Genomic DNA, 13,983 nt, shown 5'->3' on the forward strand with positions numbered 1-13,983 from the left:
CCGAGAACAGCCTTCATCGGGCTGTTCTCGGAACTGCCTGCTTCTGGTGACCGCCTGTGTTTTGAGAGCGGCTCGCGGTGCAGGCACAGGTAAGAACTTACCTCTACATCGCCGGACTTGGGAATAAAGATAGCAGATCGCATGTGTTCGCCGGCGAACACTGCGAACTGGCCATCACTGGTGGTAAAGTCAAAGGGGTTTTCTAAGATTAAAAAAAAAAATTGCCAGAAGGTTGTATAAAATAAATAAAAAACTCTCACTCACCTTGTATATGTCCCACACTACATCCAGGGAGCATATAAGGCACCTTATACAGGGGGCACAGAGCATGAGACAATATATGCAAAAGTGCACAGAGCATGTCGAGCTATATACAAGAAGCGCCAAGTATAAGGCACTATATACATGGCGCACAGAGCATGTGACATTAACTATAAGGTGCACCAAGCATGTGGCACTATATACAGGGGGCATAAAACATGTGGCGCTGTGTGTATGTGCTGCTTGATTTTCAGGGGGTATAATATAGGACATGATTGTAATTAGGTGTCCAATGTATGCTGCTATTATGTTCAGGGCACAGCGTGTGGCCTTAATAGGACTTTCTGTTAGTATATAGGATGCAGATGTGTTGGAAAAGCGAGACAGAGACAGCAGAGACTACAAAAATCATCATGGTGGTCTGGACCAGATGGAAAGAAAAGGAAAGAGAATAACGAAAGAGGAGTTGTCATCTTTAAAGGGAACCTGTCACTGGGATTTTGGGTATAGAGCTGAGGACATGGGTTGCTAACACATCCGCAATACCCAGTCCCCATAGCTCTCTGTGCTTTTATTGTGTAAAAAAACAATTTGATACATATGCAAATTAACATAAAAGAGTCATTTCTTACTTGTGTGACCTGAGAAGAGTCATATTTTCAAGCTCTCACTCATCTCAGGTTCATTTGCAAATGTATCAAATCGTCTTTTTAACACAATAAAAGCACACAGAGCTATGGGGACTGGGTATTGCGGATGTGCTAGTGGCGATCTAGCAACTCATATCCTCAGCTCTATACCCCAAATCCCGGTTCCCTTTAAGTCACCAAATGTGAATGTCTATTCTATTCTATCCAGTGGCAGGCTGGACTGGAGGGCATTGTGCTCTTTTGGAGGGACAGTCCCTCTTTTTGAATGTCCCTCTTTTTGACCTGTGGAATTAATGCTTAAATGTGCAGTAATAAATTTACTAAATTGCTCCTTACTAAACTATCTGTATAGTTAGTACCTGTATGTTAAACCATAACTTCATCATTTGTTGCAATTTATGATTATGATTTATGAGCTAATATCTAAATGGATATTGAAGAGCAAGAAAAAAAATAATATCCCAGGCGCTCCACATGACCGTTTTTTTTAAGGTCCGCAAAAGCGGGGTCCGTAGGTCCGTGATCCGTGACCTTTTTTTCGTCCGTTGGTCTTCCTTGATTTTTGGAGTATTCACGGACATGAAAAAAAAGTCGTTTTGGTGTCCGTCTGGCCGTGCGGAGCCAAACGGATCTGTCCTGAATTACAATGCAAGTCAATGGGGACGGATCCGTTTGACGTTGACACAATATGGTGCAATTGCAAACGGATCCGTCCCCCATTGACTTTCAAAGTAAAGTCAGGAGTCACTTTTATACCATCGGATCAGAGTTTTCTCCAATCCGATGGTATATTTTAACTTGAAGCGTCCTCATCACCATGGGAACGCCTCTATGTTAGAATATACCATCGGATTTGAGTTAGATCGTGAAACTCAGATCCGACAGTATATTCTAACACAGAGGCGTTCCCATGGTGATGGGCCCCCCCCCCTCCCTCCCCCTCCTAATTAAAATCTCCCCCCCTATCATTGGTAGCAGCAAAGAGTACCGATCGAAGTCCCAGTTTAATCGCTGGGGCTCCGATTGGTAACCATGGCAACCAGGACGCTACTGCAGTAGTACTTTTTAGAAGCATTATACTTACCTGCGAGCTGCGATGTCTGTGACCGGCCAGGCGCTCCTCCTACTGGTAAGTGAAAGGTCTGTGCGGCGCATTGCTTATAGCACAGACCTGTCACTTACCAGTAGGAGGAGCGCCGGCCAGTCACAGACATCGCAGCTCGCAGGTAAGTATAATGCTTCTAAAAATTGCTAAGTAACCATGGCAACCAGGACTGCAGTAGCATCCTGGTTGCCATGGTTACCGATCGGAGCTCCAGCGATTAAACTGGGACTCCGATCGGTACTCTCCGCTGCCACCAATGATAGGAGGGGGAGATTTTAATTAGGAGGGGGGGCCCACTGGCCACCAATGAATCTATGTAGTACAGGGGGAGGAAGGGGGGGCCGGCCGCACTGGCCACCAATGTGTTAACTACAGGGGAGGGAGGGGGGGCCGGCCGCACTGGCCACCAATGTGTTAACTACAGGGGAGGGTGGCCGCATTGGCCACCAATGTGTTAACTACAGGGGGAGGGGGGGGCGGCGGCACTGGCCACCAATGTGTTAACTACACGGGAGGGAGGGGGGGACGGCCGCAATGGCCACCAATGTGCTAACTACAGGGGAGGGGGGCCGCATTGGCCGGGAGAAAGCAGAGGGTGGCGGAGAGCAAAACACAGGTAAGTAAATAAATAGATAGATAGCTAGATAGATAATTTTTGTTATGTATGTATGTATGCTGGCTGTACTGGGGAGGGGCATAGCTCCCAACTTTTGAAAAGAAGGAAGTGGGACAATATGTGTGGAGCACAAAGCGCTCCGAGGCAAATTGTTTTCACACTAGGCCACGCCTCTAACTCCGCCCAAAACATAACTAAACCCCTAATCCCAGCCAGTCCCCTAAATACCCTCACATAGTAATTATCCCCTCTTTATGCCACCACACAGTAGAAATGCCAGCATTGTGCCCCCTTCACAGTAGTTAAGGGCAGATATGTGCCCATCACAGTAGTTATGCCCACATATGTGCCCTTCACAGTAGTTATGGCCAGATATGTGCCCCCTCACAGTAGTTATGCCCACATATGTACCCATCACAGTAGTTATGGCCAGATATGTTCCCCCTCACAGTAGTTATGCCCAGATATGTGCCCCTCACAGTAGTTATGCCCACATATGTGCCATTCACAGTAGTTATGGCCAGATATGTGTAACATCCCAGAGTATGTCACTAAATTCTGTTTCCCTGCTACAACATGTTAGGTGTATATTTATTACCATCTTGTGTAATCTAACATTGCATTTCCCTATATATATATATATATATATATATATAATCCAGAAAAGAAGCCTATTCCCCTGGAGACGTGCACCCCTTTTCTAGTTGATTGCGTTCCAGTGCCGCCATTTTTCCTTTGTATATATATATATATATATATATATATAATTATTATTTTTTTATGCCTGTTTTGTATATCATGCTGTAATTTCCTTGTACACCAGCAGGTGGCGGCAATGTGTGATCAGTTATTTAGCTAGTTTAGTATATCTAGGCCTGGAATAGTCCATTCCAGTCTAGTCTCCCCTGTCTGAGCAGAAGTGAGCTGTTCCCATGTCCTGTCTCATGAGGAGGAGAAGGAAGTTCTAGTCAGTGTACCAGCCACCCCTGCAAGGGGCAGGTTGTGTTAGTAGGAGCTCCCAGCTACAGGGATCCCAACCTAGGATCCAGCCTCGGCTGAGGCCAAGGATCACTCTTCCCAGCCTGAGTCATCTACCTCAGCTGGTGACAAGCAAGCAACTGTCACGACTGAGGATGGGGGCAACCCTCAGCCGTGCGATGTTACACGTATGTGGAAGCTGCTTGGCCAGGACAACAGAATTAGGGAGCAGGTCACCTCCTACAGCGTCCCTAACTCTGACCCTGACTCCTAGCTGTATGAGCCATCCCAGATGGTAGGAGGGCTCATACTGCTAGGAGTCAGGCTCAGAGTTAGGGACGCTGTAGGAGGCGACCTGCTTCCTAATTCTGTTGTCCTGGCCAAGCAGCTTCCACATACGTGTAACATCGCACGGCTGAGGATTTCCCTCATCCTCAGTCATGACAGTATGACCACAAGGGTGGCCCTCACTGGCAGATGGTATAAGACCAGGAGGATGACTCCAGCTTACCACAAGGCTGGAGTACCCCTCAGCTTCAGGTCTCAACTGAGGCTAAATAGCCCAAGTAGCCACACCCACACACAGACACACCCAGTGTTCACACACTAAGAAGGGAGTTAACCCTTCCTACACCAGGCAAGGAACGGGAACCACTTAAAGGGAAATACACACATAAACATCACACTCCACCTGTTACCGCCGGCAACGGCATGCGTGGCAACCATGTCCTGGGAATCAGCCAGAAGGCCGAGACACTGCCACCACATGCACACAAACAACACATTGCCGCAGATAACCGCAAGTGAAGGGAAAATGTCACAGTGCACACCATAGGCCGTGACCAACCCTACAAAACTACAGATCTCCAGGAAGACATCATTCCCTGCGAGCAGTCCTGTGAGTACATATCCAGAGTCCAGGAGAAGCCAAATTCCTCCTCAGATAGTCAGGCCCATACCAAGCAGAAGAATGACAGAGCAGAAGATAAATACCTGCCAGATTCACTAGGCATATGACAAGAAGCAGAATATATATAGATTCCTGTGCCCAGATATGTGTCCCCTCACAGCAATATGCCCAGCTGTGCCCCCTTCACAGTAATATGCCCAGTAAAGTGCCCCCTTCACAGAAAAAAAATCCACATACTCACCTCGTTCCCCAGAAGCACCAGCAGCAGGATACACGGAGCTCCCTGCCCAGACCAGCAATGTGGAGTGCAGACAGGGGGGAGGAACGATGGAGCAAGGCAGGGCCAGCGTTAGGGGGGGCAAACTGGGCAATTGCCCTGGGCCCCGTGACCAATGGGGGCCCCCTTCCAGTGGTCTTCCGCTAATCTTTAGAGAATACAATGTTATGGAGCTCTGGAGGCTGGATTCAGGAGCACAGGTGAACCGGAATGAATCTGCCCCATCAATTAGCAGCTAGTTTCCTCTAATAGCAGCTGATTTACTGCCTGTGCTCCCGTCATACACTCCCCTCTCCCCCGGAACACACACAGATACCTCACATCAGATACATTAGTTATGAAGAGCAGGGTCGGGACAGAGAGGGTGGGGGATATTTTCATCTATTCTGCATCCTGCCAGCTCTCTCCCTCCAGCTCACCCAACTATGCTGCATAAAAAGTAAGGGTACTTTCACACTTGCGGCAGAGGATTCCGGCAGGCAGTTCCGTCGCCAGAACTGCCTGCTGGATTCGACAAAACGTATGCAAACTGATGGCATTTGTCAGTCGGATCCGGATGTGGATCCGTCTGACAAATGCATTGAAATGCGGATCCGTCTCTCCGGTGTCATCCGGACAAACGGATCCGGTATAAATACACTGCAATATAAATTAATGCCGGCATTCCGGCAAGTGTTCAGTCTTTTTGGACGGAGATAAAACCGCAGCATGCTGCAGTATTATCTCCGTCCTGAAATGGCAAAAAGACTGAACTGAAGACATCCTGATGTATGCTGAATGGATTTCTCTCCATTCAGAATGCATGGGGATAAAACTGACAGGTATTGAGGTCGGAACTCAATGCTGGAAAAGAATAACGCTAGTATAAAAGTATTTTGTGTGTAAAGTGCCTGGGAGGGGGGGGGGGGGGGGGCAGTGGGTGCGGTCCACCCTGGGTGTCGGCTATCAGGGGGTGCAGAAGCAATGAGCGCTTCCATCAATACAGATGGAAACACTCATTGCTGGAGCTCTGACGCCTACAAACTCTGCGGCGGGGCACGGAAGCGCATAGATCACCGCCATAGGCTTCAGGCCTAGTAGGCCTGAGGCCTATGCAGTAGTGAAATCCCGGCGCAGGCGTGCGTGATGACGTCATCATGCGCACCTGTGCCGGGACGCAGCAGCACAGTGGAGGTGAGTATTTAGCTTTTATTTTTTAATGGGGGGACACACAGGAGGACATGTGGAGAAAAAATATTATGGTGGGATACTGTGTGGGGGCAAATTATTATGGGAGGGATTACTATGTGGGGGCAAATAATTACTATATGGGGCAGTGTGGGGGAAACTACTGTGTTGGGAAAATTACTATATGGGGCAGTGTGGGGGAAATTACTGTGTGGGGGCAGTTTGGGGGAAACTACTGTGTGGGTGTAGTGTTGGGGAAATTACTGTGTGGGGGGCAGTGTGGGGGAAATTACTGTGTGGGGGGCAGTGTGGGGGAAATTACTGTGTGGGGGGCAGTGTGGGGGAAACTACTGTGTGGGGGAAATTACTGTGAGGGGGCAGTGTGGGGGAAACTACTGTGTGGGGGAAATTACTGTGTGGGGGAAACTACTGTGTGGGGGTAATTACTGTGAGGGGGCAGTGTGGGGGAAACTACTGTGTGGGGGGCAGTGTTGGGGAAATTACTGCAGGGGGAAATTACTGTGGGGGGCAAATTACTGTGGGGGCAGTGTGGGGAAATTACTGTGGGGGAAACTACTGTGGGGGAAATTACTGTGGGGGAAACTACTGTGGGGGGAAATTACTGTGTGGAGGAAATTACTGTGGGGGGGCAGTGTGGGGGAAACAACTGTGGGGGGCAGTGTGGGGGAATCTACCGTGTGTGTGTGTGTGGGGGGGGGGGATTACTATGGAGGCAGTGTTGGGGAAATTACTGTGTGGGGGGTGTTGTTTTTGGGGAGGCACTGTAGGGGCAATTATATAATTTCTGGGGACACTATACAAGGGTTATTACCTGGAGCACAATATAGGGTGTTATTATTACTGGGGGCACTCTAGAGGACATTATAACTGCTGTAGACACTTTAGGGACATTCTGGGGTAATTTATCAAACTGGTGTAAAGTAGAACTGGCTTAGTTGCCCATAGCATCAGATTCCACCTTTCATATTTGACAGCTCTTTTGGAAATCCAGTTCTACTTTACACCAGTTTGATAAATGACCCCAATTATGTCTATTAGGCCTCATGCACCCGACCGTATTTTGTTTCTGTGTCCGTTCCGTTTTTTTTGCGTATCCGCAATTTGCGGACCACAAAACACATACGGTCATGTGCATGTAGCCTTAGGGTCACTATTTTTTCAGCAGTATAGTACCTGGGACATTGGGGGGCACAACGGGCACAGTATTTGGAGTGGCAGCAGGATGACACTGTGGGGACACCAGGATGGGGGGGTTGATGGAAAAATTGAGAAATCAAACGTGTCTGTGTTACAAACTCTGTAGAGATGAGATGTGGCTGAAAGAATTTCTCATGGCGGTCTAACGGAGGAGAAGAGGAAAGAGAAAGTCTACATGACAGGAGTTGTCCATGGATGCAAGAGGTATGTAGTCAAGTATTGCGGGGTGGGGTGCCAGAGAAATGATCCGCCCGGAGTGCCAAAAATCCCTAGGCACGCCACTGATTATTTGCATATGTAAGTGTAAATTAGCAAATGTGTGTTAAGTGTATATTGTGAGTTTTTAAGTAGGTATATGTGTGTGTGTATGTATACTCTTATGTATGACTGTTTATAATATTTATGTATGAGTATATACTGTAAAATGTATGTTCATATGTATGTTGTGTGAGTATATATGTGTAAACTAATATACTGTATGTTCGTGTGTGTGTATATATATATATATATATATATACATATATATAAAAACAAATAAGTAGCAGCACACCACTAAATGCACTAAGGGTGGGTAAACAGGTGAACAGGGTCAAATACATGACTACCATACTTATAAAATCTCATGCACACGGCTGTGCCGTTTTTTGCGGTCCGCAAACCGCATATCTGCAAAAAACGGAAGCCGTCCCTGTTGCCTTCCACAATTTGCGGAACGGAACGGGCGCCGGCAATATAAATGCCTATTCTTGTCCGCAAAGCGTTCTGTGCTGTAAAAAAATGAGACAAAGATAATCATTTCAGAACTTTTTCCACCTTTAGGGTCCATTCACACATCCGTGTTTGTTTTGCGGATCAGCAAAACACGGACACCGGCAATGTGCGTTCCGCAATTGCGGACAAGAATAGGACATCTTCTATTTTTTCGGGAGTGGAATTGCGGACCCGGAAGTGCGGATCCGCAATTCCGGATCCGGGCAGCACATCGTGCGGGCCCATAGAAATGAATGGGTCCGCAATTCCGTTCCTCAAAATGCGGAACAGAATTGCGGACGTGTGAATGGACCCTTAATGTGACCTTAATGTGACCTATGAAAAACAAACTGAAATATTTTAGGTGGAGGGAAGAAAACAAAAAAATCTAAAATAATGTGGTTGCATAAGTGTGTACACCCTCTCATAACTGGGGATGTAGCTGTGTTCAGAATTAAGCAATCACATTCAAAATCATGTTAAATAGAAGTCAGCATACACCTGCCATCATGTAAAGTGCCTCTGATTAACCCCAAATAAAGTTCAGTTGCTCTAGTTGGTCTTTTCTGAAATTTTCTTAGTCGCATCCCACAGCAGAAGCCATGGTCCACAGAGAGCTTCCGAAGCATCAGAGGGATCTCATTGTTAAAAGGTATCAGTCAGGAGTAGGGTACAAAATAATTTCCAAGGCATTAGATATACCATGGAACACAGTGAAGACAGTCATCATCAAGTGGAGAAAATATGGCACAACAGTGACATTACCAAGTACTGGACGTCCCTCCAAAATTGATGAAAAGACGAGAAAAGAACTGGTCTGGGAGGCTACCAAAAGGCCTACAGCAACATTAAAGGAGCTGCAGGAATATCTGGAAAGTACTGGCTGTGTGGTACATGTGACAACAATCTCATGTATTCTTCATATGTCTGGGCTATGGGGTAGAGTGAAAAGACGAATGCACAAAGAAAAACATCCAAGCCAGGCTACATTTTGCAAAAAACACATCTGAAGTCTCCCAAAAGCATGTGGGAAAAGGTGTTATGGTCTGATTAAACCAAGGTTGAACTTTTTGGCCATAATTCCAAAAGATATGTTTGGCCCAAAAACAAGACTGCACATCACCAAAAGAACACCATACCCACAGTGAAGCATGGTGGTGGCAGCATCATACTTTGGGGCAGATTTTCTTCAGCTGGAACTGGGGCCTTAGTTAAGCTAGAGGGGATTATGAACAGTTCCAAATACCAGTCAATATTGGCACAAAATCTTCAGGCTTCTGCTAGAAAGCTGAACATGAAGAGGAACTTCATCTTTCAGCATGACAACCACCCAAAGCATACATCCAAATCAACAAAGGAATGGCTTCACCACAAGAAGTTTTGGAATGGCCCAGCCAGAGCCCAGACCTGAATCTGATTGAAAATCTGTGGGGTGATCTGAAGAGGGGTGCACAGGAGATGCCCTCGCAATCTGACAGATTTGGAGTGTTTTTGCAAAGAAAAAAGTGGGCAAATATTGCCAAGTCAAAATGCCATGCTGATAGACTCATACCCAAAAAGACTGAGTGCTGTAATAAAATCAAAAGCTGCTTCAACAAAGTATTAGTTTAAGGGTGTGCACACTTATGCAACCATATTATTTTATTTTCATATTTTTTCTTCCCTCTACCGAGTTGTACAGTTTATAGGTCACATTAAAGGTGGAAAAAGTTCTGAAATGATTTATCTTTGTCTAATTTTTTTACATCACAGAAACCTGACAATTTAACAGGGGTGTGTAGACTTTTTATATCCACTGTATGTGTTGAGTTTGGTTCTGGTACTGTATTTATGCGCTGAGTTTGGTTCCAGTGCTGCATGTATGTAATGAGCTTGGTATGGCACTGTATTTATACTACTATTTAATCTTCCCTATGTAAGGAGATTGGTGCTTTGTTTCAGAAAATGAAGATCATACAGCTATAAAAATTAAGATCTAAAATTGACAGCAGAGAAAATTGGACCTAAAAAACACAAATATCTGTAAAGAATAATTCAAGGCAACTGGACGTATTGTAGATTTCTTGAATACGTTTCACTCGTTCTTCCAACGAGCTTTCTCAATTCTGAGTGATTGTACAAAAATCTTGGGAATAAATATGTAACTGAATCCACATCTGGTAATTATACCCAGCAAAAGGTGTCAAGACAGCATTGTATGTGGCAGACAATAGATGTCTAACCCCCCCACCTCTATTCAAGCTTGGCTTCTCCATTTTTACGTAGATGGCCTCCTTCACTCCTCGTTTGTACCAATCGGCCTCCTTATCCAAAACACGTACTTGACTGTCTTCAAGGGTGTGACCTGTTCCTTTTAGATGTAAGTACATGGCTGAATCTTGACCAGAGGTTTTAGCTCTTCTATGCTGAGCCATACGCTGATGTAGTTGTTGTTTTGTTTCGCCGATATACAGTTCTGAGCATTCCTCATTGCACTGGACTGCATACACAATGTTGTCCATCTTGTGTTTAGGCGTTGGTTCTTTGGGGTGAACCAGTTGTTGCCTCAGTGTGTTGCTGGGTTTAAAGCAAACATGAATGTGATGTTTATTAAAAATCCTTTTGAGTTTCTCAGACACCCCAGCTGCATATGGGATAACCATATTCTTGTGTCTGTCATGCTTCTCGCCCTCACTGGTAGTCTTGGTGGTCTTTCTTCTCCTTCCTTCTGTTTTGACAGAGGCCCAAACTGGATACCCACAAGTTTTAAGTGCCCCTCTGAGGTGTTTGAGGGATATTAGGATATCTCCAATTAGGATAATGGAATCAACACCTCTGACCCCATGCTGGGTATAATTACCAGATGTTGATTCAGTTACATATATGATATATGCCATGACCTGGATAAATGAGAACCTTCACAGACATAAAAAACACAAAGTATTACTTTCAGCTATTATTTAAATATACATTTTTGAACGAAGGCTGTCTCCAGTATTCAATAGCAAAGTGCAAATAACATTTTTGGAGAGAGGAAGGATGGAATACTAACAAGAGACCTGTAGGGAAGGAAACAGGACTATAGCCCGTCATTCAGGATAGACGCTGCTGGCAAAATTACAGCGCCTCCCACTGAGCAACTGAACGTTCTTCAAATTGGACACCTGAACAAAAAACACCATTCCCACTTTTGTTTTGCAAAAAAGGCCAGTAAAAATAGCATATAAAGCATATGGATAAAAAAAAAAAAAAGCCAGTACAAATTCAACAGCTGGCTTTATGTGTTCCCACACAGACATCACAAAAATCGACTAATTAGAAAAAATGTATCCAAAATGAAGTGCAAATCAAGTGTGCACTTGGCAAAATCGTGTATCTGGCCAGTCCTGGTGCAACCATTTATATCTGTGTAAAACACAATTTTGTTTTTCATAAAGTTTGGTATAAAGCAGAAGAAGAATTTGCGGACGACTTGCTTTTATACCTTACGTCCCCCAGGATAGGCCTTCCGTCCGTTCTCAGGGAATTTGGTATATTTGGACGCGTCAGTAACTTCAAAGTTAATGTACACAAGTCCGAAATTCTGAATATTAACCTTCCCCATAGGGAAGTGCAATCCCTTGGACAATCCTTCTCCTTTAAATGGGCGGAAGATTCTATCAAATATTTGGGAGTTCACATTCCTGCCAATCCCTCACACCTATTTAAATTGAATTATACTCCTCTCCTCAAATCCATTACAGAGAGCCTACAAAAATGGCTGCCCCTACGAATCTCCTGGTTTGGTAAAATTAACACCCTTAAAATGGATATATTACCGTGCCTGCTCTATTTATTTCAAACTATTCCGTGTAAAATCCCCCTGATCTACTTTACTCGCCTCCGGCGCTTGGCCTCTCAATTCGTGTGGAATCAGTCCAGAGCCCGGCTTGGCCATAGTCTTTTGACTCGCCCTAAATTAAAGGGAGGGACAGGTTTACCAAACTTTTTGTCTTATTACAGAGCTGCAGTTTTGAACTGCGTCTTAGATCTTTTTCACAATAAGAATACTAAGATGTGGGTAGAAATTGAACATGTTACGAATCCCCACCTTGCAACAGGCATATTTTGGTTGCCCCCTAACTCCCTATGCAACCTCCCACAGGCTGTGGGACTAAGGCAGGTACCCGCCTTTCGTACTAACCACACATCTACTGTCAGACTGACAGACGTCTGTTCTTGTACTGGGATACGCCCTCTTGAGGACCTATTGCACATACTCCCACCATCTCCCGGAAGATGGTTCCTCTATTTTCAGCTCAGGGGTTTTGTTGGTTCTCTGATGCCTGGTTTGCAGTCCCACACATCTCTAACAGATTTTGAAAAGCTATGTGTTGCTCAGACGGCCCCTGGCCATGCTATTTCCTTACTTTATATCATGTTGAACACCGAGGAGGCTGAGGGCAGCCAATCTGGAGATTCCTACCCCAAACTCAGGTTTATGCTTGATTGGGAGACGGAATTGGGTGATACATTTACTGGGGATCAATGGAAACGTTCTTTGCTTCTTACGCATAAGATCTCTATATCGTGTAATCTACAAGAACTCAATTATAAAATACTTACCAGATGGTATTGGACACCGGAGAAATTGCATAGGTTCTACCCCTCGGTTTCTGACCTATGTTGGAGATGCCATAGTGATAGGGGGACCATGACCCATATATGGTGGGGTTGTCCGAGGCTTCACCCATTGTGGATGGATGTCTTCAAACTTTATAATTTTCTATTCCGGGCCTCCATAGCATTTTCCCCTTCCATCGCTCTGCTATCTATTTTCCCGGGGCGGATCTCGCATGTTAAAAAAGGTTCATTGAGGCTCTTTGTGCTGGCCATGAGGCAAATTATCCCACGCAATTGGAAGTCAACCGAGAGATTGAAAAGGATCACTTGGGCATCGGCTCTGGATGCGCTGTTTCACATGGAAGAGATGTGTGCCTCTGATCGTAACCAGATTCCGGCGTTTCTCCGGAGTTGGGAGCCATGGTCCAGGTTTAGATCTTCTGTTTCGTTCTCGGTTTGGGTGGCATCTGGGGTGCTCCCTGATTCCCCTCCTTAATAGTACCTAGCTATTCTCTAGTTATGCCCTACGATTTCTCCCCCCCCCCTCCTTTTGTGTGTCGTCCTGTCTTCCCCCCTTTTATGTCAAGATTGTCTGGAATTATTGGCCTTTACATCATTTGCTTGAGGCCTTGTTAAGCCCTTCAGGGCCTCTGTTTCCGCCGACTTTTGTCAGCTGATTGTTTGATTATACAAGTACAGATACATGCGTGAGCCTTGTCTTTGATGCTGTATTGCTGTTTACGATTGCATGTCGCAATGTAACCTTGTGCGCGGTTTGTATACTGCAATGTGTGATGTTCTTTTATGAGTGCAAGAGATAATAATAATAAAATCTTATTGAACCATAAAGCAGAAGAAGAATAGGGTTTGAACGGTAGGGATTTCTTCTTTATAAACAGTAATGGCCACCAGATGGTGCTGCAGAAATGCAACAATATTATTGTATGGCTTATACTGAAAGTGGACCGGTCTTTCCTGACATCTCTGTTTTAGTAAATCATTGTATTCCACGTAAAATACAATTTCTGGTGAATCTATTCTTAAGACTCTATGCATTGCTCTATTATGCCTACTAGAAGTATATAAAAATAAAAAATAATGCAAACTGGGTGTTATCAGTTGTGGGCATGTTTCTGTGGAGTCTGACACTGTCCAGTCAGTGATGGAGGTGGAATTATTAGGAACACCTGTTCTATTTCTCATTAATGCGATTATCTAGTCAACCAATCACATGGCAGTTGCTTCAATGCATGTAGGGTTGTGGTCCTGGTCAAGACAATCTCCTGAACTCCAAACTGAATGTCAGAATGGGAAAGAAAGGTGATTTAAGCAATTTTGAGCGTGACATGGTTGTTGGTGCCAGACGGGCCTGTCTGAGTATTTCACAATCTGCTCAGTTACTGGGATTTTCATGCACAACCATTTCTGGGGTTTACAAAGAATGGTGTGAAAAGGGAAAAACATCCAGTA

The sequence above is a fragment of the Bufo gargarizans genome, chromosome 2 (assembly GCF_014858855.1).
Source record: "Bufo gargarizans isolate SCDJY-AF-19 chromosome 2, ASM1485885v1, whole genome shotgun sequence".
Taxonomy (NCBI): domain Eukaryota; kingdom Metazoa; phylum Chordata; class Amphibia; order Anura; family Bufonidae; genus Bufo; species Bufo gargarizans.